At 42.8% G+C, this 6,037-nt stretch overlaps 1 pseudogene; it reads right to left on the minus strand.

Moving 5' to 3' along the window:
- Nucleotides 1-5,121: 5,121 nt before the first annotated feature.
- LOC101334487 (peptidyl-prolyl cis-trans isomerase FKBP1A pseudogene) lies at nucleotides 5,122-5,444 on the minus strand (annotated as a pseudogene).
- Between the last annotated feature and the right edge of the window lie 593 nt (nucleotides 5,445-6,037).

A 6,037-nucleotide genomic window follows, 5' to 3' on the forward strand; every position in this document is an offset into this window, starting at 1 on the left:
TTCCTTTTTGGTTTGATGACTTTCTTTAGTGATATGCTCAGATCCTTTATATCTTTCATGTATCTACTATAGGTTTTGTTTTGTGGTTACTATGAGATTTACATATAACAACTATTTGTAACAGACTATTTTAAATTGATCACAACTAAGTTTAAATACATTCTAAATTTCTACATTTTACCCCCCACATGCACAGTGGACACACAGCTCTGAGGGCAGCGTCACCTCTGCTTCCATGGCTGGCCAGTGGGTGGGTCTCAGCTGCCTTTAGGTCACAACAACCCCTCTTCTTTGCTCACAGCAGCCCCCTCCCTGCTGGCTCTGCTTCTGACAGATGGTACAGCTGTAATATTGCACTGCTGCAGCCTCAGCTGCTCACAGCTACTCACACTGATGCTCTAGCCCCTCCAGACCCAGTGGGGAGTGAGTCAAGTTTTATATTTTGATGTCACATTTTACAGCTTTTTATCTTGTGTATTCCTTAACTAATTATTTTAACTACAGTTATTTTACTATTTTTGTCTCTTAACTTTCATACGAGCTTTATAAGTGATTAATTTACTACCTTTTCTATATATTAACTTTTACCAGTGAGATTTATACTTTCATATATTTTCTTGTCACTAATTTGCACCTTTTCTTTTTAGCTTAAAGAAATCCCTTTTAAAATGTCTTGGAAGGCCATTTTAGTGATAATGAATTTCTTTAGCTTTTGCTTATATGAAAAACTATATTTTTTCATTTCTGAATGATAACTTTGTTGGGGAGAGTATTCTTGATTTGAAGTTTTTTATCTTTCAGCACTTTGAATATATCATGCCACTTCCTTCTGACCTGAAGTTTCTGTTGAAAAATCTGATGATATTCTTGTGGGGGTTCTGTTATGTAATAAGATTTGTCCCTCTCTTGGTGCTTTTAAAATTCTCTCCTTGTCTTTAACTTTTGACATTTTAATTATAGTATGTCTTGGTGTGTGTTTTGGGGGTTCATCTTATTTGGAACTTTCTGGGATTCCTGGATCTGTATGTCTGTTTCATTCCCCAGGTTAGGGAAGTTTACAGCCATTATTTCTTCAAATATGTTTTCTGCCCCTTTCTCTCTCTCTCCTCCTTCTGGGACTCCTATCAAGTGAATGTTGGTCCACTTGATGTTGTCCCATTAGTCCCTTAAGCTATCTTTACTCTTTTTCATTCTTTTCTTTTCTGATGATTGGATGACTTCCACTGCCCAGTCTTCTGAACCTTTTTTCTGTTTCATCTGTCTGCTATTGAACCACTGTAGTATATTTTTCAGTTCAGTTATTGTATTCTTCAGCTGTGTGACTTCTGTTTGGTACTTTCTTATATATTTTATCTCTTTGTTGAAGTTCTCACTGTGTTCATCCATTCTTCTCCTGAGTTTGGTGAGCACTTTATGACAATTAGTTTGAACTCTTTATCAGGTAAATTACTCATCTCCTTTCTTTAAGGTTTTCTGAGATTTTATCTTGTTCTTTCATTTGGAGTATATGCCTCTGCTTCTTCATTTTGCTTGACTCTCTGTGTTGATTTATGCATTTGATGAAACAACCACCTATCCCAGACTTGAAGGATTGGCCTTGTATTGGAGATGAAATATCACTCATCCTTGCCCTAGCTCTTGTTAGTCTCTCAAGCCTTTGTGATTTTCCAAGCAACATATTTTATTTTTAGTGACTTTCAGTAGTTGAGGCTATGCAAGACCTGTCAATGTCCCAAAGGGGAGGATCTCAGTCCGTACCTAGATTCAGGCTGGCTGGAAACCAGATCCTCAAGCTGCAGCTTTTAAACAATTCATATACATAGAGTTCTTTGGGACTGCAAGCCTAAGTTTCACTAGCCACCAGAGCCAGGCAATCAAGAGATGTACCCTGAGTATAAGTCACAAAAATTGGGGTTCCAGGCATGTGTATATGCTCCTTTCTGAAAGATACCAATGAGCTACAGTGAGGCTAAAGGTGAGTGCAAAGATGGTGTCCCCTGGCCTACATTCCCTAAGAACACCCTCATAGTCGAGGTATGTACCAAACCTGATGCCTGCTCCTAAGGCTGTAGCTCCAGGACAAGCCTCTTTCACAGAAAGGCTTTGGGGGTTTCAATCTGCTGTCTGTGCAGTTGCTGGGGTGTGGTAGCCTGACAATAACTGTCTCTTTCATTGTTACAGTCCTGTGGGACCCAGGAAACCAAGTCCCCATGGCCACCAGAGCCAGGTGATCAACTGTTATCCCTCGGGCAGAAGTCACAAAAACCAGGGCACCAGGCATAAAAACTGGGGCACCAGACATATATAAGTGCTCCCCTCTGAGACATGCTGGTCCTCTGGAGTAAGGCAGGGGGAGAGCATGAAGATAGTTCCTCCCTTCAAAGTCTTGGGAAAGGTTTACATTCAACCCTTACATGTGTGCTTAATTAGAAAAATGACCCTTGGGCTGCAGCTATGCCAGTAAACTAATAGGCTTCTTTCACAATAAGACTGAGCTCCTGGAGCTTTTACCTCTTGCTGTACCCTGGGGTCGTAGCTGTTTAAGAATACTTTTGCAATTGGCTACAGTCCTGTGAGACCCACAGTTATACGCCACATAAACACCAGATCCAGGCGATGTAGAGGTGTCACCTGGCAGCAGCCACAAAAATCAGGACACCAAACTAGGGTATAAGCTCCTTTCTGGAAGATACCAGCAAGTGAGGCAGAGGGAAGCACAAAGATTATATCCACCAGCCTCCATTCTCTAAGAGCACCTCCACAGGCCCTTATAAGTGTACCAAACCAGAAGCCTGCCCCTGAGGCCATAGATCCTGAACATGTAAATAGACCTCTTTCACAGAAAGGCTTAGAGTATAAGTTTTAGTCTGTTCTCTGTATAGTACTCTGGGGGTGGTAGCCTGCCTAGAACTGTCCTTCCAATTTTTACAGTCCCATGGAACCCAGGAACACATGTTCCCCTGGGCTTCATAGCCAGGCAATCAAGGGGTGTTCCCTGGGTGGCAGCTGCAAAAACCAGGTCACCAGATGTAAAAACAAGGGCACAAGATGCCTGTAGAAACTCTCCTCTGAGAGATACTGGTGCTCTGGAGCAGAGTAGAGGGAGAGTGTGGAGATGGTGCACACTGGCTGGAATAAGGCAGAATGGGAGTGCCAAGGTGGCACCTACCAATAAAAGAAAAAAGAAAAGAAAGGGGAAAAAGAAAAAAAAAGGAAAGAAAAAGAATTATATGGCACCTGCCAGCTTTAGCAAGGCAGAGGGAGAACATGGAAGATGGCGTCCACCAGCTGGAGCATACAGATGGCACTCATTGGAAAGGAAAATAAAAAGATGATGCCTGCTGGATTTAGTAAGGCAAAGAGAGAACAGAAAGATAACGTTCATCAGTCTCCATCCCTGGAGAGTACCCCAGCATGCTCCTGCTTCTCAGACCAATACTTTAAAATTAGCAAATGAGTCTCCTTAACATACATCTGGGCACTTTTCAAAATGCTGCTTCTGCGCTGGACCCTAAGGCAGGTGAATCTGTGCACAAGCCCTTTAAGAGCCATTTCTCAGTTTGCCACAGCAACATGTCTCATGGGCATGAGTTTTCAAAGTTAGATGTTTTGGGGGCTCATCTCTCAGGAGCTGGGTCTTAAAAGTTGTGGTTCCCAATGTGGGATATGAACCCTATGCTCCTCGGGTTGAAGCTCTGGGTTTTGAGTTCCCTCCTGATTGAACGTTGCCCCACCAGGGGTGGGGTTTACAGCAAGATTGTTTCTCAGCCTTTCCTATCTGTTTCACTGTGTGTGTGTGTGTGTGTGTGTGTGTGTGTGTGTGTGTGTGTGTGTGTGTTTGTTTGTTTTCTCATTTTCCCAGCGTGAAGGGGTCACGTTGCTAGCCTTTAATTTTTTTCCTGGGGAAATTGTTCTATATATAGCTGTAATTCAGTGTGTCTCTGTGAGATGGTGAGTTCAGGATTTTCCTACATCTCCATCTTGAATTGCAACCTTCAACTGTAATCTTTTGACCTTTTTTTTTGAGAAAAGCCAGCATAAAGCACTTTTATTGCAATAATAAAACTTGAAATTCATATGTAGTGTGTGTGGGGGGGGGTAGGCAGCAATTTCTTTCACCAAATCACTACAAAGGACAGCAAAGGGGTGAGAAGGGGGAAGGAGAAGCCAGGAAACTGTGAGATCAGCAGGGGGAGCTAAGCAACAAAAAACAGGAGATGCTGAAGCTGTGATGACCAACATCATTTTCTTAAGAAAACACTCAAGGATTTGTCATGATGACTGGGCTTTCATGGGTGTTAAGTGTCTAAGAACAACACAGCCAATTTAACTTTCAATTAAAGTTCTTAAAATTTAGAAAGTGGAGCTTGGATAGCTATGAGATTACAAAAATCCTGAATATCCATTAGAAAAACCACAGGATGGAAAAAGCCAGGCCGTGAAGAAAGCTTCAGAGGTCCCTGCTGGCCTGGGGATAGACACCTGTAGAGTCCAACATCTCAGTGAAAATGATCTGCTTTCAAAGGCAGAGGGTTTAAGGGGAGGGTGGAGGTGGGGCAGTGGAGACAAAGGTTCTCCCCCTTCCCACTTTAATTTTGGGTAGGGCTTTTAATTCAACCCAAGGACATCTCTCAACTTGGAGAATAATTCAGTCCTCAAAAGCGCCTCATATCTGCTATGGCTTTGCAGCGCAGTGGCAAGAATTTTTAATATATAAGAGATAAAACTTTCATCCAAAAATAAAATAAAATACAGATTCTTGCACCACCCCCATACCAATTCCTATTCTAAAGTTAACCCATGACTTGTGTTGTTAATATTTGACTAATACTTAACTGGAAATCCATATCCAAAGGACTGAAACTCAATCTTCACCTCAAAACAAAAACAAACTAAAATGAGTAACTTGAGGTTTATGGCGTATTGTTCAGGTCAACACACATACGAAGATAAAGGGGAAGAGCAAAGCTGGTGACAGAACACATTGTCAGGGAAGATGTTTATACAATGTACTGGAACATCAGGAAAAGCTCCATATGGACTCGCTGCACACATCTGGAGGCGCCAGATCCTTCCATGGCACATCCAAGGATGGGGAGCTCAGGGAGGAGGCTATTCTTGTCATTCCAGTTTTAGAAGCTCCTTGCCAAAGAGGAGAGTGGCATTTGGTGGGAGGATGCTTGGGTGCCCAGTGGCACCATAGGCATAGTCTGGGGAGATAGCTTGGCTCTCTGACCCACGCTCATCTGGTCAACCCCTTCTTCCCAGCCTCGGATCACCTCCTGCTTGCCCAGCACACACTTAATGGGCTTGTTTCTGTCCTGGGACGAATAGAATTTCTTTCCATCTTCAAGCATCCCCTTGTAGCGCACCACGCAGGCCTGGCCGCACTTCGGGAAGGTAAGCCCATCTCTGGGGGAGATGGTCTCCACCTGCACTCCCATAGCAGCGGCGGCTGCGGACGCTGGGCGAGCTGGCCTGTAATTTTTTGACCTTGACGACTGCATATTTTTCATCCACACTTACAATGTTTTCAAATTATGCCTGCCGCTCTTCCACTCTGAGTTGCAAGTTAAGCGAAACAGATATGAACACTTTGCATCACTCTTTCAGGTAGTCTTCAGGCAGGTTAGAAGAGACTAACATAGTAATTTGCAAATGAGATTTTGTCTGCTCCCTCTGCAACCAGGGACCAGGGTCTCACACTGGGAGTAGGGGCTTCCATCTTCAAGACTACAGCTGATCTGGGGGTGGGTGAGGCAAGGTGAATAAAAACACTATAAAGCTTTTCTACAATTTTTAAGTTGGCTTTTTCTTGATTCCACATTTGCTTGGTTACTATAAACATTTGACTATTTTCCAGAGTTCTGACAAAGTTAGTTCTGACTGTTTCTACTTATTTTTCAATATTTCTATAGGGGGATAGGAGTTTGGAGCTGCCTACTTCACCAATTTTACTGATACGACTCCATACATAAATAGCATAATAATTTCCAAATTACTGGCAAAAAGTGGTGGTTGAATTCCCAGTTCAGTC

Source organism: Tursiops truncatus, chromosome X, assembly GCF_011762595.2.
Source record: "Tursiops truncatus isolate mTurTru1 chromosome X, mTurTru1.mat.Y, whole genome shotgun sequence".
NCBI lineage: Eukaryota > Metazoa > Chordata > Mammalia > Artiodactyla > Delphinidae > Tursiops > Tursiops truncatus.